Genomic DNA, 27,195 nt, shown 5'->3' on the forward strand with positions numbered 1-27,195 from the left:
GAAGGGGAGAAGGATTAGATTTACTTTATGTGGCCCCAGAGAAAGGTTACAGACAAGTGACACCCACAGTCAATATGCAGATAGTGTACGCGACTGAGTCATGGACTGGGTGACAAGAGGGAGTCCTGGGCATTTCATGAAAGACTCACTGAAAACCATTAAAAATCAGCTGAACAAACAAATTGACCAAAACACAGCACAACAAGCACGCAGGCTGGATTCAGTTCATGAAACTAGAGTTAGCACTCCGATCCAGAAATTCCAGATGCAAGTCCATCAAGAGACAGAATGTTGCAGAAATGTTGGCCCTGCTTCCACATTAGATTCAGTTTCTAGTTGTAAATGCATAAAATTAAAAAAGAGATGCACATAATTTTACTAGGTGTAGAGATCAAGGCCTGCTGCTGCTGCTGCTAAGTTGCTTCAGTCATGTCCGACTCTGTGTGACCCCAGAGACGGCAGCCCACCAGGCACCCCGTCCCTGGGATTCTCCAGGCAAGAACACTGGAGTGGGTTGCCATTGCCTTCTCCAGAGACCAAGGCCTACTCATCTGCAGTCCTAAGTCTCCTTGCAGAGATGAATTTTGATGTATTAATTTAGCTATATTTTTCTTAATAGTTTCTGCTGTCCCAGCCCCTTCTCCCTTTTAGTAGCTCTGTGGCAGCATTTCATGCTTCTGGAGAGGCAGGACATACTTTGATACACTTATTTGGCTCAGCTGGTAAAGAATCTGCCTGCAATGCAGGAGGCCTGGGTTCAATCCCTGAGTTGGGAAGATCCCCTGGAGGAGGGCATGGCAACCCATTCCAGTATTCTTGTCTGAAGAATCCCATGGACAGAGGAGCCTGGCAGGGGTTGCAAAGTCCTGCAGTCCATGGGGTTGCAAAGAGTTGGATACAGCTGAGCAGCTAAGCACAGCAAAGCAGCAGCCCTAAAAAGCAAGTGCAATTATAATTCTCATGTTACTGTGAGGAAAACCAAGGACTAAAGACCTTAAGCCATGTGCTTAAAGTGGCTGAGTCCAGATCCAAACCAATATGTACCTGACTTTGAAATTTGTGCTCTGGATGTTTGGTGACCCTTGTCAATAAATCGTCTATGCCAGGTTGGCCATGGCTTTTGGCAAGCCTGTCCACGAGCTCTGTTGGGAAGGTCTATGTTACACCTAGGGATACTGCTGCTATGCTTCTCTCCATTTGCCTGACCCACTTTTCCCCATGGTTTCTTCATGCTCTCCTCTTAGTACGTGCATGCGACTAGATACCTCTGAATTCTCAACACAAGACATTTCCCTAAAAGTTTATGGTTTCCTATGCGGTTACCATTCTGATGTGTTGAACTCCCCTTTCACACTTGGACATATCTTAATGACATCTTGGTCCAGTTCCACAACTTTCTAGTCCCCTCCAGTGATTAATGCAGCTTCGGATTCAGTAATTAGGTATTAGTCATGCTGACTTCTAAACTTGTCTTCGATTTGATCCAAAACTATCTTCTCTCTCGGGACAGGAAAGAATTTGCAGCCTGAATCCAGAGCAGAGTAGGCGTTGTCCTCTCTTTGCTCTCCCTTTGTTCTTTCTTTGCTGAGGTTTTCAGGGTGGGGCTAGGAAGGAAGAAGAAGGGAGTAGCCCGCCATGTTGTTTGACTGTCTTTGGGGTCCCTCTTTCCTATCTAGGGGTCACCATCACAGCCAAGTGCTTAGGAATAGATGGTGATGGCTAATTTTAGGTGTCAGCTTGGCTAAACTGTGATTAGCAGTTATTCAATCAAGCAATAGTCTAGATGCTGCTGTAACTATATTTTAAAGATGTGATTAACATAGACAATCTGTTGACTTTAAGTAAAGCAGATTGCTTTCCGTAATGTGGGCGGGGCTCCTTTAATGAGCTGAAGGCCTTAAGAGAAAAGATTGAGGTTCCCCAGAGAAGAAATTCTACTTTCAGCCTGCATGGTAGGAATTCCACCTGAGTTTCCAGCCTTCAGGAATGCACCACCAATTCTTATCTGAATCAGCAGCTTTTCTCTCTCATCTCTCCTCTGTCTTTGTGTGTGTGTGTGTGTGTGTATGTGTGTCTGAAGACAGAACTATTGTTTCTGTTTTTATGGAGAACACTGACTAGTACAGTAATGACTCCTCAAATGGGCTATATAAAATGGGAGGTTTTTATATATCAGGGGAGGCTCAAGACTCTTCATTGGGACGTTGCAAGAAAATATTAGAACTTCTATCCATAGATTTTTTAAAATTCAAAGAAATAAAAAAATATCTATTCACAAACGTTTAATATGACATTGACGCCATCACCTTCCCTGGATCCACATACCAGATGGTCACATTCTACATACGTGGCCTGAAGCTTCATGGGCAAGAAGGAGCATTCTGCAAAGTGAAGAACTTACTGGTGGCGCCTTCATACAGTCATTGGCCTTCAGTGTACTCAGGCACTGTGTGATTAACTAAAAATGCATTTATATTTAAATACATTTATGGAAAATATTACCTAATTTTATCTTAGGCAGCTCTGATACAATGGGCAAATGGTTTCAGATGACCAAAGAATCCACACCCAGGCTGAAGGAAATTGCTAACAGTGCTGGTCCACACAGCCGAGAGTTTTCATGTCCCTAGTGTAGTGTTTCATCATCCCCATCTCAAGATAAAGATAAAAAATCAGAGACATTCCAATCAGATATGACAAAATGGTCACCAAAAAGTTTCTTTAATTCTCAAGAGGACTATTAGAAATAAGGATTTATAGTCACAACTTTTGTTTGCATTATTGTGTAGTTGCTTCTTATATACTCAGATAAGGAGTTGAAAGATAAGCATGTTTTGACCTAATTCTGTTGCTTACTTCATTTATTCTCTGATATTACATAACTAAATGGAAAGAAGGGTCGGACTCCAAGATAATTTCAAGGTTTTAATCCTGGATGAAAGGATGAGATGTGTTGTGGAGAGTTGAGAACTCAAAGTGGATGATGTTTTTTGAACAAATTAAGTCTGAGGCTAAAGACATACCAAAAAAACCTGAATAATTCATACACACACACACACACACACACACACACACACACACAATAGTACACATAGAGAAAGATACATAAAGAAAGAGTTCCATTTTGAAGAACCTGGAAATATTTGTAAATTCAAATTTTTATGAACAGAAGTATATTAACACAGTATGCCAAAGCAATGTGCTATATATATATTTTTAATATAGATATTAACTTTGTGTATATTTATAAATAACACATTTTGAGAAATTGTCACTTTTAAAATGGTGGTACACAAAAAAGTACAGATACCATGTCATTTTAATTGTTCATTTTGCAAATAAAACACATTCGTTTCAGAATGTTATTTGTTGCTCGTTTATGAATTTCATGGATCTGATACATATTTCAAGTGCTATCTCACTATAGATATTTGGACTGATGGGAGCATAAGGTGATAACGGCACCGTCAGCTCAGCAGGGAGAAACCAGAGGGCACTCAGGCAGACCAGTGTATTTTGGCTAAGCTCCATGCATTTCATGACTGGAACCTGTGTATTTGTGTGTGTGTGTGTGTGTGTGCTTAGTCACTCAGTTGTGTCTGACTCTGCGACCCTATGGACTGTAGCCTCCCAGGCTCCTCTGTCCATGGGGTTTTCCAGGCAAGAATACTGAAATGGGTTGCCATTTCCTCCTCCAGGGGATCTTCCTGACTCAGGGATCGAACCCATGTCTCCTGCAGCTCCACACTGGCGGGCAGACTCTTTACCACTTAGTCACCTGGGAAGCCCATGAACCACCTATAAGGCAACCCCCTGACGCTAAAATCAAGCCTTTTTCCGCCACGGTCCTCTCCATGGTCCTCACCTCTCCCCTGCCAAGACACCATTTCCTGCCACGTATACATCTACTGATGAAGTACTGAACAGCAAGCAAATAAAAATGAGTTGAATCAGTCTGAGTTGAGGGCTTCTGGCTCCATGAGAGTTAACTTCATATGACTTCATCTCACTCATCCGCTTGGTCAAAACTTTGCAAACGTCCTATAGAGGCAGTGAGAGACCAGTGTCCCATGTAGCTTATGTGTATACCAAGAATGTATTAATTGGGCAGATCTAGTCCTTTAAAAAAAAAAAGAAAGAAAAAAGAAAACAACTCAAATCATACAGTACCATGAGGCATAATATCTGATTACAAAGTCTACTGCTTTATGTATGTAATTTTTGAAAAGAAAAAAAAATTACAAGCCAGCAGCAATGAAGTGCTTAGTGCAAGATTTCAGTTTTCAACCTTGCAGCTATTACATTTCAATCTCAGCAGCAGAAAGATTCTGCTGATCCTAAGCTAACGAATGTCAAGAAGGAAATGGCTTGCTTTCTTCTTTTAGCAGGTGGTTATTGTTTTAAAAATGAAGAGCCTTAAACCTGGCTGGAATCCAAGGCATGTCACATAATCCTGATCTAGAGATATGCAGTGAGAATCCCCAGCCCCCAAATATTTGATTAGAGCATATGTAAATTGTCCTGTGTTCTTGGCATGGGCTGAATCAGGAATGACAACATGGATTATGATGTTCTTATACAATCAAAGGTTATTATTACTATCCTTTTCCCCCAAAGGAAACAAAACGTGTTTAGTCAGGAGGTTTGATGCTTCTTGGGGTGGCGGGAAATTTCTGCTGATATTCAATAAGGAAATAAACAATGAATGTAACAGTTCATGACACTTGGTAAATATAACTTGCTGCTGCTGCTGCTGCTAAGTCGCTTCAGTCGTGTCTGACTCTGTGCGACCCCAGAGACGGCAGCCCACCAGGCTCCCCCGTCCCTGGGATTCTCCAGGCAAAAACCCTGGAGAGGATTGCCATTTCCTTCTCCAGTGCATGAAAGTGAAAAGTGAAAGGGAAGTCGCTCAGTCGTGCCCGGCTCTTAGTGACCCCATGGACTGCAGCCTACCAGGCTCCTTCATCCATGGCATTTTCCAGGCAAGAGTACTGGAGTGGCTTAGCTCTCTTGAAAAGTTAATAGCTTAGCTAATACTGAAGTGTGTAGTCATTCAAAGGACTATGAGCAATTTTCCTTATTGACCCCAGTTTCTGAGGGCTGTGGTAACTAACCCTGATCCCAACTCAGAAAATTAGATTTCAGAGCTTCAAATATGTATCAAAACATTTAGAGACAGTGTTGTAGCTGGAATATACTTTTTCTCATTGTATAATTAGTGGTCAAGGAATTTCAAGATTTTATCTACTATGTATATAGGACAGCGTAAGAAGCTAAAATTGCTGTTATCTTAAATGTTTAAATTTGAGAATTTGCAGAAAACAGCTCTATCCTCTTACTAATGTCCCTGATGTGATCCTGCGGATCTGGCTACACAGAGTGCATGCCCTCACCCCAATCCAAACAGAGTTAAAGTAATACTTGGCAATGCTCTCCTTATCATAGCGATAAAGACGCACAGGAGACTGAATTCACCAAGAAAACGACTTTGCTGGGATTTAACGCGATGAAAAAATGGGATTATACATGTTTAATACAACGTGCCATCTACAGAGAATTACTGTTTGTCTAGAGAGCATTTCACGTGGGGATTTCATGTATATCTCATGCATGATTGGGGAACAACCAGGAATATGTTTATACACCAAAGTTGCCAGTTTTTTTTTTTTTTTTTTTTAATGCAGGTTAAATCTTTCTGGATGAGTTCCGTGAGTAGTTCAATTATTGGATTAGAAGTGTTTCTTCTTCATAAGAATTAAGAGGAGGAAGGGATGGAAACAGTGCAGACAGCGACCCGTCTTGCCTGGAGGTACAAATGGATGCAAGGCCTCCAAACAGACAATAGAAAGCTAATGAGGCAAAAAGTCTGGCATGATTGTGATCTGATTTTCAAAGATTAAACTAATGTCAATGAGGAGAAAAGAAGAGTGAATGAGCCTAAATGGCTTCGAGACACCTGCAAATAATTGTATTTTCCGCGTTCGGTCGTTTGTGCATTGTTTTACAAAGCGTTTTACAACGGAAGGACTGGAACGTGAACTGGATGACGGTATTCTTTCCTCCCCACTCCAAATATGCACAAGTCCCCACAGCAACTGTGTCCCAGGAGGGAGCTGCCCACCATCGATCCCTCTGCCGGTTTCATAGATTATATGATTCGATTGATAAGAAAATCCCTGAAGCTGGAAGCTGTACCCTGACTTTTTGGAAAAACTATTTCTAGTGTTAATAGTTTATAGCACATCTATACAGTATAGGGTTGCAACCCTTGGCAGTATTCTAGGGACTAATTTTGATTTATTCATTTTATTCCCTCTTCTTTGGGCCCTTGATCAGATATTTCTGGTACAAACTTTACTCAGAATTCAAGCGAGCTCCTTTTGTAAGTAACTGAAAATTTGGACTTACAGCCCCATAGGAGGGGACATATTCCCATTCCAATAGGCAACATTTACGAAACAAAGTTTTAAACAGTTCTCTGAGGGCTAGATGAAGAGAGAGGGGAGGTAAAATCGCCATAACTATGCCTAAGACTTGAAATCTCTTACTCTCATCTGGGAAACAGTAAAAATGAAAAGCTGATCATTGTAAGGCAATCCCACTATTTGGACTCTGGTGATTAATCACTGTTGTGGTAGATATGTGGTGAAAACTTTATTTCTAAGCTTAACCATATTCAACTAAGTGTCTAATTAGCTTAACATGACTTCATCTGCCTAGAAAACAGTTTGTATTGTGAAAATGTAATTTGATTTTAAAGGAAGAATCATAATCCAAGTGGGATAGCAAACTTATGTTGACTTTTCCATGATTCTTTTATTTTTTAGCGTCAGATTTATTTGACCTATAATTTGGGCTTCCCTGGTATCTCAGACAGTAAAGAATCTGCCTGCAATGCAGAAGACCTGGGTTCCATCCCTGGGTTAAGAAGATCCCCTGGAGAAGGGAATGGCAACCCACTCCAGAACTCTTGCCTGGAGAATTCCGTGGGCAGAGAAGCTGAGCAGGCTACATTCTGTGGGAGTAGACGCGACTGTGTGACTAACTTTCACATAATTTGCATATATGAAAATACCCGCTTTGAGTGTGAACTTTGATGAATATACAACCATGTAACCTCTACCTGCAAGGTGGGAGACCTGGGTTCGATCCCTGGGTTGGGAAGATCCCCTGGAGAAGGGAAGGGCTACCCACTCCAGTGTTCTGGCCTGGAGAGTCCCATAGACTGTACAGTCCATGGGGTTGCAAAGAGTAGGACACCACTGAGCGACTTTCACTCTCACTCTCACCCACTGCCTCAGCACAATGTAGCGCTGTTCTCTTACCCCCCAAATTTCCTCCTGTCCCTTTGGCATCAGTGCTGTCCCTTTGACCTCCAACTCTGGTAACTGCCGATCTGTTTTCTGACCTTTAGTTTACATAATTTTGTCTTTTCTAACAATATCGTGTAAATGCAATTATACAGTATACAGCTTTTTGAGTCTAGCTTCTTTCTTTCATTTAGTGTAAATGTATTCGAGATTCATCTACGTGTTGTAAGGATCAATGGTTCATTCCTTTTTTTCTTGCTGAATAGTATTCCACATGGATGTATTTTAAAATAGGAATACATGTGATGGCCAGTCCTTCCACTTGGTTTATGGTGTAGTCAAGGGCAGAGAGAGACTTATCAGCTGGCCGCGTGAACCTCCTGGCAAATTCTGCAGTGAAAAACCACTGGACACCACTGTTTAGCCTGGGAGAACCCATATCAATGAAGCATGATGTTATGCATGTGAAGTGTGCTCTCATACCATTTGTGGGATGATTTTGATCATAGAAGTGTGGCTAGACTGAGGTAGATACCAAACCGAAGTTCCCATGGTACCAGGGGTTGATTTTTAGAAAATACTGTCTGCAAATAACTCAACATTTGTGATTTTCTTAAAAAAAAAAAAAGAACCATATATAGAAAGCAATTGGAGAATGTTATTAAAAAATGATATTTAAGATATTACTTTTCAAAGAGCCAATCCATGTATTTGTCTGGCACTTCATAATATTTAAAGCACTTAGCACATATGCTATCTCATTTAATTCTCACAGCAACCCCAGGAGGCTAGCAGGGAAGATGCTGTTATTCATAATTTACAGGAGCAGAAGCGGAGTGTCCAAAGACACTGTGCCTTGCTCAAGGTCAAATAATGGGAAATCACTAGCCTAAATTCCTGGCTCCCAACCTAGCAGAAATTGGCAAGGCCAATTCTGAATAATGAATTTAAGCAGAGGCAAATGTTGTCAGAGGTTAGTATTTAGGGTTGTAGAGGCTAAACTCGTAGGAAAATCCAGCCAGCAGTCTCTGGTTAATTCATAAAAGATTGAAATGGAAAAAATACAATCTCACCATGTTATTAGGTTAAGCACTTCTAAAACAAACAAGCAAACAACGACGTATTGTAAATTAGACCATTTTGGAATTTGTGCAATCTAAATGGTTGAGTTATTTTATGTTAGGGAAGTGACTGCACAATATTCATTAGCTAATTTTCTTGATGTTTTGGTTTTTTTAAAAACACATTGGGCCAAATTACACTTTCAGCGATGCCCACAGAATTTTAATTAACGTAATAGATCTAATTTCAGTTCTTTATGTGGTGGTTTCCTTTTGATTCAGGGAGGTGTTGAGCATTATATTAATAATTCTCTCTTTTGTAAGGGGAGAAAGTCAGTTTTTGCAGGTTGAATTTCATACCCACAGTGAGAAAATATATTGTATAAGAGTTTATCACTGGCATGCATTTTATGAAAGTGAAATTTCTGCCCTAATAATTTGGCCAAAGGTAGTAAAACTGATAACATCCACATCTGTCACACTGAGTGGCTTAATTGTGCTGACATCCCCCTTTCCCCTACCCCAGTTGCCTTACCTGTTCTCTTTTTTGTTCTGTGGACATGTAAGAATCATGTAAAGGACAAAGATCTGAGTATATTAAATGAATGTCTTAAAATATCCACTAGAAGATATTGTAATAAAAACAAAATCCACCAAAGCTTTGCTAAGACTTTAGTATCAACTGTCACCATCCTCCTGGGAGGTAAGTAGTAATATCTATAAGCCAATGAGTTTATTTGAATTTAGTTTTTCATATGCATATGATTTTTTTTACTCAAAGGAGCTTGATAATGAAAGTAACACTCTATAAAAAATAACCTAACCTACGTCATTTTCATGTCTGAGGGTTTCAGGATTTGAATATAAATGTTTTTAGCATCTCACAAACTGCATACTAGGGTTAGAAACTTCCAGGAAAATGGAGTCACCTTTAGCATCTTGAGCTAAGATGGATCTGTAGTTAAAAAAATATATTTATATGTAATAGCAGGAACTAGGGAACACTGACTGCTTAACACAAGCAGCTGTTAATTATAAAACTGCAGTCATTGTATTTTACTAAAAATGTTGACATGGCTCTCAAAGAATTTTTAAGAAGACATTAAACCTCTTTCATCTCTGCATCTGATTTCTACATTTGCTATCTTCTTTCCCCTAAAGAATGCCTATTCTCCCTTCAGAGTCCTATGTAGCCTCATAAAACCAATAAAATATCTTTTTTGGAAGAAGCTAAAATGTATTTGAAGGAATTAGGGTTGATCTGGGAGATGCAATGCTGGTGTTATAGCAAATTACTTCTGTTAAATATGAATAGGACGAGTGTTCTGAATACTGTTCTGCAGTAAAATTTACGGTCATGGGTATGCACGTAGATGAACGTAGTACATGCATGGAGAAAGCTGCTTGCAGGTATCAGTAGGTGTTTAATCACGGTCATGCTGCAAGGAAATAAAAGATTGCCCAAAGACAATAGATTTTTCTGTAGAAGCTATAGACACCAGTACAGTATAAGATACATTTCTCATATTCAAGCCTTTTATTTTGTTTACACAACAAAGTTATTATGCTAATTACACGGTAATATGCAGCCCCTGAGGACTTTCTATGTTGATAACATCTACTTGAGGATGCAGATTGGGAGCCAATATGTGATTATTACTATTGCAAAATAATATGATCGGAATGACAGTTTTGCCTTCTAGGGGAGTCCTTACTAGGCTCTTTGTTGCTGAGTGAGGTGTGTAATAGTGAACAAGAGGAAAAGTCCAGGAGAGTGTGGGGAATTTTTTCATACTGTTCTAAAAGAATGTGGGGCTGGACAATATTTTGGATTAGAGTCAGGTGTGTGTGTGTGTGTGTGTGTGTGTGTGTGTGTGTGCGTGTGTATACACAGGAGACCTCACGCAGCAGCAATCTCACGCTTATATGTGTGCAACCTCACTAGGGGGAGCTCTTGGCTGGCTGTTCAGAGGCTTGACCATTGTCTGCAGGAGACAATTTTTCTTTGTTTGAAAATTTACAAATCATCAATGAAAATGCCACAGATATGGCAGAAGCTTTGGGGTTAAGTCACTGTCTCCAGTTGTGGCTTCAGTGGGATGGTGGGGATGGTGGTCATGATGTCTTTGCCCCCTCTGCCCAGCAATTATTTTGGGGTTCTTATCATTTAAAAGATCTCAGGACTATTGTAAATATTTCTTCTTACCCATAGGTAAAGCTTTTCTGAAGCCTATTCTTTTTGAAAGGCTCCCCACTGAAGCTTGATGGTAACAATGAAGAAGCGTACATTTTCACAAGCCTTTTCTTTTCAATCTATACTCAGATCAATTAATTAAATGAAGATAGAAACATGATTGTCATGGATGACATTGTCATGCTGGTTTAAAAACTGGGAACTTTGTGATTACAAATACATCTGGTTACAGGAGACATTGAGGGGAAAATGGTCAGCTGAAGAGCCTTAAAAATTATTCAAAAATCTGTATAATGTGATCATTTTGGAGAGGAAAAGAGAAGATGCAGCGCTAAGATAATGGTGACACTGCCTCAGGCAATCTGTGGACAATTTTATTGTTCTTATTCTCCAAATGTTCCCTTCCTACCCCTCACCAGTTTTTCTTTTTGTCTTTTTAAATTGGAGGGAAAAAAAATAAAGCAAAGTGCTTCTTTCCCTACCCATGTTCCTTCCCTTTTTTCTCCACTCTAATGACATTTGGCAGGCTCGGCTGTGTAATGCTTGACTGGTTTTATTGTTGTCTGTTCCCAGTGGGGAATAGTTGACACTGCTCTCTGTTTCCAATTGATATCCATTTTCAACAATATTGCTTTCTATTAGATTCCTGCACAGTTTGTGCCAAGCAAACTGAATATTTACTGGGCTGACCGCAAAACCTTCAAATCAACAAACACTAGAATAAGCAAAATATGCGTTTTTAAGATCAAATGTTTTCAAATGCTTCTTTCAAAATTATTATTTTTAAATGCACTGTGAACTGCAGATTAAAGGATATTATATTGCCACTTCTGTCAGCCTATTTTTATTTATTTATTTTCACACATTAAATAATAGGATTAAACATTGAAAGAATAGTTGTATACACTACCTAGGCAAAGTTAAAAGCAATTCAATTTTCTCATATTTAGCAATTCCTCCTTCTAAGCAATAAAGCATATTTGCTCATTGCTTTTTAACGCAGGCATAGTTAATAGTATCGTAGTGAGTAGAGCAACTGAGTCTGACAAACCAGAGGACAGACAACCATTTCAATCATCCTTGGTGGCCAGACGCTCTGTGTCAGAACTGAGGGGTAGAAGATTGCATTTTAGCCATCAAGAATATCAAATGGCCAGTGAATGACATAAAATTTTTCAATAATTTTCCTTCAATTTGCTAGCAGAGTTTTCAGAATCTTAACTGTGTATCCTACCTACCTCATAGTGCATCTGGCATATAAGAGAGAAAGGTGTTTGGTTTTTGGAGATTATCAAGAAAAGGATTAAAAAATAGAAAAAAGAGGTTTTACGATAAACACCTCAGAAACTATTGCAATATAGTCAAACCTATTTAGTTACTTTTAAAAAAGCTGTAATTCTTTCATAACAAAGTTGAAAGAGATCATAATAGACAGAATGTATTTTTGCATGAAATTTATTGGTTAAGTTGATGTAATTATTGGTAATTCAAGCAAAGAAACCTGCACAATGAGGTAGAATTGGCTTATGTTAAGGGCAGTCTTAAGAAAGGTTACCACCAAAATATACATTTTCAAATGATGTTTTAGACCACCAAACTCCCATGATACAGCAGATAAAACTGTTTTACAGACTAACAACTCACAGGAAAAGTATTGTGAACCAGATGTTCCATCTAAAGAGTTTTCTCCTTCTCCAATTCCTTTCTTCCTTTCATACTGATTATCTACACCAGCAGCCTCATTTCTTTCCAGGCAGAGACTAGTTTCCCTGTTACCATTTCTTGTGGCCACAGTACCTGCCGAGTGCTTTCCAAATATATCCTTTACCCCTCACAACAACGTCATGCTCTGAAACCTTTATTACATCTCAAACTATGTGTGCACTGCAGTAGAAACACATCGGAACCTGTAATGACTGTCTGCCATTTGATGCATCTTAGAAAATGTGGTCAAGTAGAGATTGTGCAGGCCTGGCAAATAGAGGCCTGGGTCTGATATGCTGGTTGGTTCTGGGAAAATCCCTTACTCAGCTTCATTTTTCACCATCTGTGTCTCAGTTTTTCTATTTGTAAACCAGGCATAATTAAAACTGCCCACTGAGCCTTTTCACAGGCATGTAGGGAGGATTAGCAAACGGCTGCAAACCTTCCTTAGCTCTTTGAAAGAGAGACGCTACAAAAAATTCAAGGCAGGTATCTGTCGTGCAAGACCGTGGCTGCATTTACAGTTAAACCTCCCCTTTTTGAAATGAGATGTGGCATTCTTTGGCTAGAACACAGAGTACAATTCATCAACGGGGTCTCAATCAAAAAGACAATTTTCACAGATCCTGGGAATGCCTGGAAGCTCCTGGCTGAAACTGAACCAGCGTAATAGGTGGATGATGTTGGGTGTTCTTGATGGGTGTTCATCAGACTCAGGGTTCAATATAATACCATCATTAACTAGCTGTGTGAACCTTGGCAAGAGGCTTTCCCTCTTTTAGCTTCCTCACTTGCAAAATAATGCACTTTCTGATAGTCTCACAGGGTTGCAGATGGAATAAAAGTAAGAAACATATGGAACTATTCAGAATGATACAAAGCATTATTTATGTCAAATGTGTGCTATTGGTGACTTTGGAAAATGGGATGAGATTGTCCCAAACTTTCCCCTTTGACTAACTGGAATTGCATTAAAATATTGCAATACAGATTATTTAAAGAGTAAATAAACCCCATTCTTCCTATCATTCCTTGTTCAGCTTTTCTGTCATTAAAGTTAGATTGTCTTTCTGGTTGAGTATAGAGGTAGCTATAGGACAGCTATTTCTTTCAGCATTTTGTTCCTGAAAAGTGCCATCAGATGGAACATGCGTTTCACTCTTGTGGAAAATGTACATGACTTTTGATCCCAGAGTGTTTTCTGTCATAAACCTTGTCCAGGAATCTGCAGATAAAATCTACAGCATGCTAGCTGCACAAATGATTTTCTCAGTGTCCCTGGCACCATTTTCATATCCTTGCACCTAAGACCATATGTCCCAATGGTATCAGAATTCAATTATGCTTTACTTGATTCTACTCCTTTCCAAATGCAGATGATTATTTATCAAAGCAGTGAGTGTGTAAATGATAAGAGAAATCAATTCCATTGAGATCTGTTACTTTGGTGAATATTTCATTTAAATTGGATTGGTAAGGTCAAACTTCCATTTTCTCTCCATGGGTTGCAAGTCACCCTTGGGAAGTGGACTTGAAGCCGTCACCAGGGAAAACTGATGACCCGAAGTGTTGCAATCACCTTGGTGGTGGATACTGTAAGTGCTAGTGGGTGTAAGCTGGTTACACAGAGAAACGTATTAGGCAAAGAAAAAAAGAGTGGAAAAAATCACAGTCTGTTCCCTTAATTCCATTTGGGTGAAATTAGGTTAAAACAAATTCCTCTATCATAGAAGAGGAAAAAAGACAAAAAAGTTTTTGTTTTAGCTTTTAAAGGCAAAGGGCCAGTTACAGGCCAGTTCTCTTCCTTTCCTTCTTGTATACCATGAGCCTCTGTTACTCCAGATTGTTAAAGTGTATTAATCCAAGGCACTGGGCTTACTTTCATGTCATGCTTGTGTGGGGTTTAGAATCCTCACACATCCCTTGGAAGTATTAAGAATCTGGGGCTGAACCATGGCTAGGGTATGCTACCGTGTATCTGGAGCTCTGTAGCCCAGCAAGGAGGGAGCCCAGAGGTAGATGTTGCAAGAGATGAGATACTAGGTGGGAGACGCCGTTCTGGGGCCTCTGAGTGGTGAACTGTGGGGTGGCAGAGGTTAGATGGAAGTCAGGTTGAGGAAACCGACACAGGATGAAGGAGCCTGCAGCTGGCCTGGACCAGTCACCCTGCTGTCTCGCTAACCGACTTAGTGAGGAACTATCGGTCAGGAGCTCAGGCTCTCTGTCTCTAAAGAGGGTTTAGAAAAGAGGACGATCTTCAGAAAAGTTGGAAGTAACAAGTAGAATAGTATGTGTAAAAACATGTTGTCCAAACCATCAAACAATGGACAAACCTAAAGGCTTCTTAGGGCTAACTGTGAAATTGGCACAACTATGGAAACAGGAAGGCAGTCTGAAGGTTTTGAGCTGTAGTGTTGGAGAAGACTCTTGAGAGTCCCTTGGACTGCAAGGAGATCCAACCAGTCCGTCCTAAAGGAAATCTGTCCTGAATGTTCATTGGAAGGACTGATGCTGAAGCTGAAATTCCAATACTTTGGCCATCTGATGTGAACTGATGAAAAGACCCTGATGCTCGGAAAGACTGAAGGCGGGAGGAGAAGGGGATGACAGAGGATGAGATGGTTGGATGGCATTACCAACTCAATGGACATGAATTTGAGTAAACTCTGGGAGTTGGTGATGGACAGAGAGGCCTGGTGTGCTGCAGTCCTTGGGGTTACAAAGAGTCGGACACGACTGAGCAACTGAACTGACTGATGGAAGCAGTCTGAAAGGTCTTCCTCGGCGTGCAGCCCCGGTGCCCCTTCCTGCTCCACCCTGAGTGCGTCCGCGCTGCCTGGCCCAGCGTCTCTCCTCAGCACTGCTGACACCGCGTGGAGCCTCAGTTTAGTAAGGACAGAGGGATTGTGAGCACCTAACTCACACACACACAAAACAATGTTTAGGGGTAGAGCTTTCTAGATCTAACCTCTGAAACAGCTCAGGAAGCCAGCCAGCAGGGGCCTCCAACCGTGACGTGTCTTGAGAAAGAGGCCGACTTTAAAATGTCTTCACAAAGGAATAAAATGTAATCAGCCCAGAGACAGATGCTGTAAAGTCCTGGTTTATTGTCTGTGGTCGGCTGAATTTCATAAAATGAAGAAAATCAAACCAGAGGTCTGTTTGCGGAGTCGAGGCGTGATTGTATTTTTAGTTTTCTTAACTAAATAAATCCATCAGTTGACAAAGAGGAGTGTGTAGTGGATTAGACAGAGAAGATATGATTGAAGACCTGAAGGCAGGGTCAGCTCCAGGTACATTGATCACAGTCTCATTAGGGCTGGAACAGATGCAAAAATGAATTTGAAATGTGGAGAGGGGGAGCCGGGGCTGAGAGGAGGGAGACCAAAGGGAAATATCACTACATTTTCCAACAGTATGATGTGTAATACACAGATGAACTCAGACACTGAGGTGCGATTCATCGGTTACACTCCTGACAGATACTGATCCAGGGTAAGCTGTTTCTATCATCTCAGTTTCTCTCTCTTCTTGTCTTCCTTGGTAAAGCACCATGAAATAATTTTTATTACATAAAAAAAAGGTTTCCACTCCTGATAAGTGTCTTTCATAGTGTAAGACTGCAAAATATATTTCAAGTGAAGTCAAATAAAGTAAAGATGCTGTCAGAGACAGATGAAATGGGCATGGGACCATTATTACCACTGGGAGGTCATTCATCTGATTCAGATATTAAGAAGCATATATTAACAATAAAAAAGATCTCTGAAAGAGTCGATGGTGTATTTCATTAAGCTGGAAGTGAAGCTGATCACCAAATTGAATATTAGGAGAAAGTAGAATAGGCAAAAATGTAAAGTAACTCTTATTAAAAACTTAAATTTTGTCTTCAAGGCCCTTCATCAACTGCTCCATGGTCCTGCTCCTTGTCAAACTTCATCCCTCGTTATTTTTCACTTGAAAAACTTTGTTCTTCAAACTCATCTTTCATTTGCTGGCCACTGCATCCTTTCTTTGCTCTTACAGTTTCCTTTGCCTGTCTTCTCACTCTATTTTGTTCTGTTGCAATTACATCCTTTATGAGCCGGGGGAGAGCTGCCTTATGTCTCCATGAGTATTCCACTCTGGTCAAGGGAGCCTAATAGTAAGCACTCCCCTTCCCCTTTTGAGGTCTGAATTAGTTGAGAAATATATGGAAATAGGACAGATAAGCCTGAAATATGATCTTTATTCTGATAAGGCTGGAGAATGTGGCCAGTGGATCTCCCAATCCAGGATCAGAAGGCCATGCCCACCCCACCTAGGGCAGAGCCAGCCCACCACAGAGACCCCACCATCAAGCTTAGAGCAAGCTTACCCTGTGCTTTCCAGGGTGGGCTCACTCCCAAGAGTAGGAAGCAGGGATAGGTGTGCAGAGCCACTTCCTTTCCTCAAGCTCATCAACCGGTGAGATATGAGCAGGTGGGGGAGAGGCTGGGAGGCCTTCACTGGTGGGGTTCTCCCACACGGAAAGACATCAGGAGTAGGGAAAAAGCTATTCATCAACAGCAACCAACTTTAGAAACATTTCTTCAGGGGTCGTTCTATCTGTGATGTCCTATTTTCATATATTTTGGTTCTATTGCCGTCACGGGTGTTAGGAGATAAGGGATTTATTACAGACATTAGGGCATTGCACAGTAGTGGGGGAAACTGAAGTCTCAAAGGGAAAGTCGGGTGGTCAGAGGATCATGAACCATGGGTGGACAGTCTGGGGAGGAGAGCTGAATATCCTACCACTTCTGGCTGCCACCACGAGACCATGAAAGGCGGAGTGTGAAGATTTTCTGGGAGGCTGTTGCCCTAAGTAGCTCCTGCCTTTGCAGTCCTGTTGCTAAGAATCTGGCGGTTGGCCAGGGGGCTGCTGTGAGCCGCAGTGCCACAGTCGGGGGCCCCAGACCTGGGGGTCCTCCCAGTCCTTGCCGTCAGCCTGTTGTCTCGTCTGTGAACAACTTGGGGAGTAATGGATACCGCTCCTCTTTCAGTTCCTCCTTTGGCCAATTCCCGCCAGATGGAGAGGGGAGGCGATTCCAGGAAAAGTAGTTCTCAGCTTAAGCAAGCTGGTGATACAGCAATCCAGCAGTCAACACCTTGACACCATGACATCTGCCTACTCCTAGCCACGCTTATGTCAAAGTGAAGACGAGATAAATCCTGCTTCCACTTAACACAATACAATGAAAAATACTGTACCCATCCCCCCTAAAATCTTCCATGGTCCCAAATGTCAATTTCCTCATCACTGGGGGATGTTCATTCGTTTTCCTGCCCAATCATATTCATCCACTGGTATCCTGTAACTTAAATATTGATATATAATGTTAACCGTTGTGAATATGTCTCAGGTTTGATAGTATGGGAATCAGAAAGGAAAAGAAAGAATATATATATATAATATATATATTCATATCAAAATAAGGAAGAAATGCTAAGTACTATGGTCCTCTTTTTGGCAGCTGGTCGCATGTCATGTTCCCTTTGCCCTAGGCAAGTACCTTAACTCACCACCGTTTTGCCTGATGATGGGAGGCAACCTTTAAACCTTTACTCCTGCAGCATCTGTGCTATTAGCAGTCCATCTATACTGGGTTACTGTAGCTTCCTATTTACTTTTATCCCAGAGTATAAAATATTAAGAGGCCTCTGCTTCACTGTGGAGTAGTGTGGTATAATAAGAAAAATAGTCTTTATCCTGATTCCTGGCATAGATCTCCTAAAACCCTTGAGAGTTCCTGAGTGATAAGAGCATTTTTGTTCAAATAAGGGGACTCTTGATGAGAAGTAGCTTTGGGATGGGGGTTGGTGATTGGAGGAACCATAGTTTAGAGGGTTGGACATTTCAGCCCCACCCCTAGTCTCTTGGGAAAGGAGAGTGGCCAGAGAATTGAGTTAATCACCAATGGCTAGCAATTCAGTCAACCATGTCTATGTAATAAAACCTTCATTGAAACTCCAGAGATTCTGAGTTGGTGAACTTACATTTGTTTGGAGGGTGGTACACCTGAACTCCATGGGCAGGAGTGACTCTTGCATTCAGGACTCTTCTGGGTGTTGCTTTATGTGTCTTTCCATGTAGCTGTTCATTTTCACTCTTTGTGATGATCTAATAATGTGTGCTCAGGCGCTCAGTCATGTCCAACTCTGTGTGACCCCACGGACTGTAGCCCACCAGGCTCCTCCGTCCATGGGATTCTCCAGGCAAGAATACTGGAGTGGGTTGCCATTTCCTCCTCCAGGAACTGATCTAATAGTAAGTATAGCATTTATCTGAGTTCTGTAAATTGTTCTAGGAAATTATCTTGGGCGGGGGGTAGTTGTGGGAATGCCTTTCTTTGGAGTCAGTTTGGACATAAAGGTAGGGAACCTGTGGAACTGGCATATGAAGTGAGGGGAGTCTTGCGGGACTGAGCGCTTAAAATAGCGGGGTCTGAGGCTCATTCAGATACTGTCAGAATTGAATTGTAGGACACCCATTGGTGTCAGAATTGGGGGGAAGGAAATTACCTCACAAGCACTAAACCAATTTCCTCTTTAGAGAATCGAACACTGAAGGAATGAAGTAAGTGCCTTCTGTGACTGTTGGTTTACTGACATGCCCAACACTGAGGATAGGATGCAAATTTTTCACTAGTAGGTGGTTAGCGGGAATATGAGAGGAGTTCTTCTGTTTGCATCCCTTGGTTCTCAACCCCCTGAATCCTGTGTGGGGGAGAAACAGCGCAATGTAACAGTCACTACTCTGGAGCATTCGCTACCTCCTGGACAACATCACACCATGTCCATAGAGGATTGGCACTCAGCTGGCACCGAGTCTTCAAAGGCGTTTCCACTCCTCTCAAGCCAGTTGCTTCAGAAGGATGAGGACCAGGGTCAGCCCAGTAAATTTCATGAGCATGAGCCCACGATCCACTTTTTGCTGAAGAACAAGTTCCCTGATGAAGAGGAATACTGTGCAGAGTACTCTAGTAGTGATACGGCGTCCTGTAGGTCCATGGGTGGGGCTTTGGCATAAGTATTATGAAAAGCGATGGCAAATTCCTATCTAGAGTAAGTGTCCATTCCATGAGAACAAAGTCTTGCCCTTCATGGAAGACCGCAGAGAAGTGATCTGGTGTAATTCACCTACCATTAGACAGCTGGTGGGTTCCTCAGGAAATGGTGCTCTATCAGGGGCTACATGTTCATCTCTGCTGTTGACAAATTGCATGTTCAGCCCAATAAGTGTGCTATTGGGCCCAGTCCAAATTGTTGACCCACAGAATCATGAGAAATAAGTGTTTTAAGCTGCTAATTTTTGAGGTGGTTTGTTGTGCAGCAAAGGTAATTTAAATAAAAAAATTGTACCTAGAAGTGGACTGCTGCTATTGCGAAAGCCTAAAATGCATGGCACTAGTTTTGGATCAATACAGCTGGCAAAACTATTGCATGTGTTTTAAGTTAGAAGTTAAAAAGCATACCTAATAAACTTGTGAATCTGGTTAAAGGAATTTTCAGACAAAACGTTGATGATGTATAGGAAGAAAGAGAGGAACTAAAGAAAAAAACTATTTGGTTTGCAAGCAGAAAGTAGAGAAAATAGAGAGCACCCAAGATTTTCTAGATTAGAAACTAAAATTATTTTTCATTCCCCGTCTCTCCAGTTTGCAAAAGATTCTTGCAAAAATTAGCCAAGGTACTTCTGTAAGGACCTTGTGAAGACCTCTGAAAGATTTATGATGGTTTCTACAATATTCTTTTTACCAGACAAGACAATTCCTCAAGTTTTCTTAAGGACTTAACCCAAAGCATCTGGATTTGCTGCCGAAAGGAAATATCATCAAAAAGATTTGCATGTATAGCCTTTGTATAATTAAATGACTACAGTCTGATACATAAGAAACTCACAAAAGTTTTAAAGGGGGTTGTATAAGCCTATAAAAGGGATGAATACAGTTTGATGTGAAAAGACGTTGGGACCTCAAATTTATTCCTTATGAGCAAAGTATGTATGTGTCTAGATTCTTGAATTCTTATGGATCAATGAATCCGATATGCTTCCCATCTCTCCTTTTCTTGAATGGAAAATTTTATTATAATGATCTCACTATCATATGTTAGGCATACTGAAGAAGGGAGCAAATACCTTGTCTATTAATCCACAGATTTCCGGATTAAGAAGAGTCACATACAAGCTGAACCCAAGGGATGCTATCCACTGCTGTGCCAGATGCTGTTTCAGAGATATTGGGCTCAGGGTTCAATTTTTTGGCAGACTTGTCCAACGGTGAATTCTTTTGACATGTGCCTGTGTGTGTGCAAAGTTGCTTCAGTCATGTCTGACATTTTGTGGCCCTGTGAACTGCAGCCTGCCAGGCTCCTCTGTCCATGGGATTCTCCAGGCAAGATTACTGGAGTGGGTTGCCGTGCTCTCCTCCTGGGGATCTTCCCGACCCAGGGATCGAACCTATATCTCCTGCATTGCAGAAGAATTCTTTATCAACTGAGCTATCCCGATCTCATCTTCTTCCCAAGGGCTGTTCAAACTCAGAGGGAAGGGATGTCCCCTCCATGTTCGTCTTGTTTTTTTTCTGTGAGGACACCCTCAAGAGATGCTGCATAAATGAGCAGAGAGGTGGTTGGGGACCCAGGGAGTGACTCCACGTCCACTGCTATATCTCCAGGCTATTGGGTCTTGGAAGTCAAGTCGTTGGCTCAAGTCAAGGCTGGCTAACCAGACAAAGGGAAAGAGAATACTCTGCTTACAGTTGCAAACGAAATTCCCTCCTAAAATTATCATGAAACATACCCAGTGTGTTTTCTCTTGCTAGAGTTTGGAGAGATGACTCCCAGGCAGTACACCTTAGCACAGCGGGTGTCTATAGAGCCCAGCTGAGGGTGTTTGTCTCTTTGTTCACCAGGCAGCGCAGTTTCATTCTGCTGTAAATATGGGTGATGCTTAGGGGGACCCTGTCAAAAGATTCCACTGGATTCAACATAAGGCTGAAATACAAGCTCACATCCTCCCTAATTTTTTAACCTAACAACTTTAAAGGCCATGTTATGACTTTGAATTCTGTTATAAAGTCACAATGTGACTTGTTCTTTTAATGGTTATTTGCAGAGTCACACGTGAATCTCTATAAAGTGATAGAAAAGAAGGAGGATGGGCAGAAACAGCAAATGACAATATCGCCAATACTTCAACGTTCACCCAAAGAGAGAAGGGCACGTGTCCCTCAGTCCCCTCATCTCCTGGTGTGTGTTTGCTGGATGACTGCAGGTGTGCAAGAACTTTCCTGTGTGAAGCCACGTGTCTCTGCATAGAAGCTTGGGTTTCGGAGTGCATTTATCAATGCAAGCCAGCTCCTGCAAAACTCCCTGAGAACACAGTAGAACACCTGCATACTAATGGTTTTTATTGTTGGAATTATTTTATTGCACAATCAAAAACCTACAGTTGTATCATAGAAGCATGCTATGTGGCTCCAGCTACAGAAATTGGCTGTGAACTTCACTGCTGACACTTTATTTCTTGTAATTAAACTTTTACTTTTATTTTACCTATTTTATCCCATAAACAGGGAGAGAAAATAAAACATATGGAGAGAACGGCAGGATGTTGTGGTTTACTCCATGTTTTGGTATTTTTAGCTGTTCCCAATGAATCTAAAGGCCTGAAATTTTTACTTGAAGTATTTTAAAAACTAAGTTCATTACTTAAGGAATATTGAAGAGGTGGCTGAATATTTAGGCTGGAGTCTTCCCTATTTCCTTGTCTTGCAGAAAGTAACAAACCACCATTGCCTGTATTTTCTTTCTTTTCAAAACCACTTCTGCTCCAAAGACCATGAACCTGAACTGAAGAAACATCTCTTTCCTGCTGGCGTGAGATAATTCAGTCTCCATGATGTCTTAATCCTGGGCCTGCCTTAATTGACTTCTAACTGTGCTGAACTGTGGCTGCTAGGAGTTGCAATGTGGATCGCAATTTACGAGGCACTGGAATCGTTTCTTGTCCTCAAATTAGTCCTGAGCTATACTTGAGAGAGATTTAAAAAAAAAAGGCTTTACCTTGCTGGCTATCTTGACACCTCAAGTGAGACTTTCTTACCATCTGAGAATGGTTAGTTGTCTTTTAACAATTTAGTTGGGCACAGAAAGGAAAAAATATTAGGGCTGTCAAAACCTCATCAATTTTGTCTTAATAAAGTTGCCTTATATGGCCTATCTTGTCCAGGGGAATTGGAGAACTCCTAATGCTTTAGACCTCCGTGAAGGGTGGTAATTATCTTGAAACCATGTCTGTGAGTGAATCCAAGGTAGAGTAAAGATCATCTCATTTTTTTCCCCTATGAATGTCTATAAGATAGATTTATTAAGTAAGAGGTTTTCTAAATTTAGGCAGCGAGAAAAATAAAATGAAAGGAAGTTTTTTCTTTTATGGATTCTTATGGCTGCAGTCCATGGGGTCGCTAAGAGTTGGACACAACTGAGCAACTTCACTTTCACTTTTCACTTTCATGCATTGGAGAAGGAAATGGCAACCCACTCCAGTGTTCTTGCCTGGAGAATCCCAGGGAGGGTGGAGCCTGGTGGGCTGCCGTCTATGGGGTCACGCAGAGTTGGACACAACTGAAGCGACTTAGCAGCAGCAGCAGCACGGCTACCTAACATTTACTTCTACCTATTCAATCTAATTTCTTCCTTTTCATCTTGGGATCCCAACTTAGAAAGCCATGATATATATATATGCACATATACAGTGGGTGTAGGCATTTTGTCATATCTTGAGATAAATAAGACATGGTTAGAGTCCTCAAAGAACTCATGGTCTGAAAGGGAGATACATACATAAATGATCACAGTGATGCCATTTAGGAAAATATGTGTGAAGAGTGTTTATGGGAACACGGAGCGGTGGGTTTCTGGAAGAGATGGCAATAGAATCAGCTCTTAAAGAACGAGTCAGAACCAGACAGGGAAAGAATGTAAAGAAAGGATTTTAGGCAGATGGAATTGACGAGAAATACATGGGGAAGGGAAACGTGTAGTGCAGGAACCACTGCAGCTGTGTCGGGGGATACATTTGAGGAGTGGGAGGTAATTAGACCCAGAGGTACATAAGGGCCAGTTATGGGGGTCCCTAACACGGCCTGCCAGTGCACCTGGACTTCTTCCAGTGGATGAATGGAAATGGTCAGATTTGTGCTTTATGTAAGTTGTTCTGGCAGCTGGGTGCAGAGTGAATTCACACACCGGAAAAGGAAGGGTGTGGTCACATAGGAACCTAATGTGAATGTCCAAGATAAAGCCCTGAACTAGGGTGGTGGAAGCAAGATACCCAATGGTTACAGTCAAGAAATAGCTTACATTGGCAGGCTTTAAACTAAGTGCTTAGACTGTGACTTCCTGTCCATTCAGTTCAGTTCAGTTCAGTCCCTCAGTCATGTCCGACTCTTTGCGACCCTATGGACTGCAGCATGCCAGGCCTCCCTGTCCATCAGCAACTCCCGGAGTTTACTCAAACTCATGTCCATAGAGTCAGTAATGCCATCTAACCATCTATTCTCTGTCGTCCCCCTCTCCTCCACCTTCAATCTTTCCCAGCATTGGGGTCTTTTCCAAAGTGTTCTTTACATCAGGTGGCCAAAGTATTGGAGTTTCAGCTTCAGCATCAGTCCTTCCAATGAATAGTCAGGACTGATTTCCTTTAGGATGGACTGGTTGGATCTCCTTGCTGTCCAGGGGACTTCCAAGAGTCTTCTCCAACACCACAGTTCAAAAGCATCAACTAGGTCTATAGAATTGCCACAGAATGTACTCTGACTTCAGAGAGACTGGATTCTCAATTCAAGACCAGCAGCATCTCCATCATGCAAGGGTGACTGTAAACCTCTAATGGAGTGGCGAGGCTGGTGGGGCCGACCTTAATAAACCAAGGGTTATGGGTGGATGTTCAGCTATAAAATCAGTTCTTACAAGAATTCCATGAAGTCTGGTCTTTCTCATTCTCAGGAATTTTGGAACATTTGTAGGGTAGCTTTTATGGAGAACTGAGAATAAACGGGGCTGGGAAAGCTGAGACCAATTTTTGGCTATGCAGCTTAGGATTTCTGTTTCTAAATGTTTCCTGATTGAGAGCCAAGTCTTTTGTCCTGGGAACGTCTTTTAGCGCCCAGAAGGGTCCCTCAGCGCTTTTAGGAGCAAGCTCGTGTTCTGGGCTTTGTACCCACGCTCCTTTGATGGACTGCCTCAGCTTGTTCATCCTTGTCTGTTGCCACTCTGCCGTCAAGCTTGCCATTTGATAATTCACGGATCTTAGAAAATATTGTTCCTATTTCTGAAATTTTCTTCCAGGGATTTTTTTTTTTTTTTTAGTCTAAGCACCTTTTCCTCACCTCCAAAAAGCATCTTGTTCTTTGGAAACCTTTTCCGAGTCCCCATCCTGATTTATTTCCATTAAATGCTAAGCTTGTCCACACCCTGATCTTGCACTTACCATACTGCTGCATTTTTCTCTAGTTTTTCTGTCAGTCCTACTAGATGATAAGGCCTTTAAGACAGGGAAAAAACCCTGCATTCGTGTTTACATTTATGTATATTTATTTCCAGTGATTAGCAGAATGCTTAGCAAATAGAATGGATCATTACAAAGCCATAAAAAAGAATGGAATCTTGCCGTCTCCAACAACATGAATGGATATAGAGCATATTATTCCAAGTGAAATAAGTCACACAAAGAAAGACAGATTCCTTACGATTTCACTTATAAATGGAATCTAAAAAAAAGAACAAACAAAAGCAGAATCGTAGCCATAGAGAACAAGTTGGCAGTAGCCAGAGGGGAGAAGGTGGGGGGGAATGAATGAAATAATTAAGTGGATTAAGAGGTACAAACGTTCAGTTATGAAATATATCAGGATGTAATATATAGCATAAGGAACACAGTCAATAATGTAATAATTTTGTGTGGTGGCAGATGGTTGCTAGTTTCCTCATGTGATCAATCTGTAATGTATATAAATGTCGAATCACTCGACTGTACATGTGAAGCTAATATAATATTGTTTCAACTATATTTCAATAAAAATAATAAAAAATGTAAAATGATGTGCCAATGCTTCCAAAAAATGAAAATGATTTATCAAAGTACATTATATGGTAATAAATGCCATGCTTATCCACTTATTCATTTATTTAATACTTACCTGGCAAAACTGTGAACAACATACAAATAGAACAAGTAGGGTGAGTTTGGGAGTTTTGCCTGATTGAAGTCCAGATCTTCTTTGGAAGATTAGAAGTTCAACTATAACATTGAAGATTTTACTGACCTACAATATGTATGTGTACAAGACATGCATTGCGCATATTGTAAGGAAGCTAACTCTGGTTGGGGTGCCAGAAAGTGCTTATCCTATAGGATGGAGATCGGAGCTCTAATTAGCTGACCGACTTGAGTAAAATACCTCTCTCGGCTTCAATGGCCTGGCTGTAAAGCAGGGGTAACCCCTCCTGGGTTGTTGTGCAGCTCAGTGAGACCATGGGGGCTATTGTGGGTGTGGATATAGCTGGCACCAGGGTCAGTTTTGAGTGTGTGACTGTGCAGTGGCATGGGGTATTATCCTTGGTTTAACCTTTTTCTGTTGCCATATTGAAATTCTCTATAATCGTTGAACAAGGGGCCTTGTATTTTCATTTTTCTCTGGGCCCCTTGAGTTATGTAGACAATTCTGCCTGACACAGAATAGGCACATATAGCACTCTTAGAATAGTCCTATATCCTCAGCCTGAGATTAGACGGGAAGCTGAGGGCCACCTCTAATGAGTGTTGGGCTTTGATGACGTCTTCATTTGTTCTTCCTCGGAAGGTGAGCTGTTGCTCCTTCTTCTATACCCACATGGCTTCCTGTGGAGTATATAGATTTTCAATTGTGCCATCCACTTTCTCTCATTTATTTAAAAATTCCATACTGAGATCATTCTTTTATCGTAACTACTATTTTTATCTCCCACCTGCCCCCTCTCCCTACCAAGATAAACACACTGGCCACCAGCTGTACATAAAATAAAATAAAAAAACCTTAAATTCCTTTCTGATTTCATCAAGGTTCAAGTTGCAGCTTTTTTTGTGTGTGTGTGGTATTAAAACATTTTCAAAAATGTAAATTAAAAAAAAAATAACTAAGTCACTGAGGTAGTTTGATTTTGGCACCTGCCGTATAACTTTAAGGTTTTTATATATTTCTTGATCATAAATTGACTCTGAGTTTTGCTCTCATGAAAATTATTTGAGCCAGAAAGCTACACTGGGTTGAAATGTTCTCCCATAATAATCCCGATGGATTAGAGCATATTGAAGTACAATCACGGGAAATAGAATGCTTCTTTTAAACCAATGAGCCAATAAATGAGGTCATTTGATACTGAGAGACTATGAAAATCCACAAAGGGGCTAGTTCACAGGTAACATTAAGCTGCTTTGGGCTGGTCCATCCTTTAGTTGGTGGTGGGACTATAAAGGGTTTATTTTTCATCACCCCCTTTGCTTTTTATTTTTCCAAGTTGTGAGCTGTAAGATAACAAACTAAAAGATTGTTGAATCTCTACATGGCTAAAACTAAGTCAACTTTTGTATAGATTTTACTTCCTTAAAAATTTTCTGCCTAAATGATTTTTAAATGGCAACATGTTAAAGCATTCTAAGTGGGGGAAGATTTCAAGGGTCATTTCTAAATGACAGTTCAGAAATATTTACTTTGCATCCCCCTCAAAGGCTTTAAGATGGAAAATTGAATGAAAAGAAAAATGGGAAAACAAAACAAATTGGAATCATGCCTGGCTTGTTTACTTTAGGAAATCTCTTAACACTCATTTTAATCAATTGAGAAGAGATGGTTCATCAGAT

Source organism: Oryx dammah, unplaced genomic scaffold (assembly GCF_014754425.2).
Source record: "Oryx dammah isolate SB20612 unplaced genomic scaffold, SCBI_Odam_1.1 HiC_scaffold_19, whole genome shotgun sequence".
Taxonomy (NCBI): domain Eukaryota; kingdom Metazoa; phylum Chordata; class Mammalia; order Artiodactyla; family Bovidae; genus Oryx; species Oryx dammah.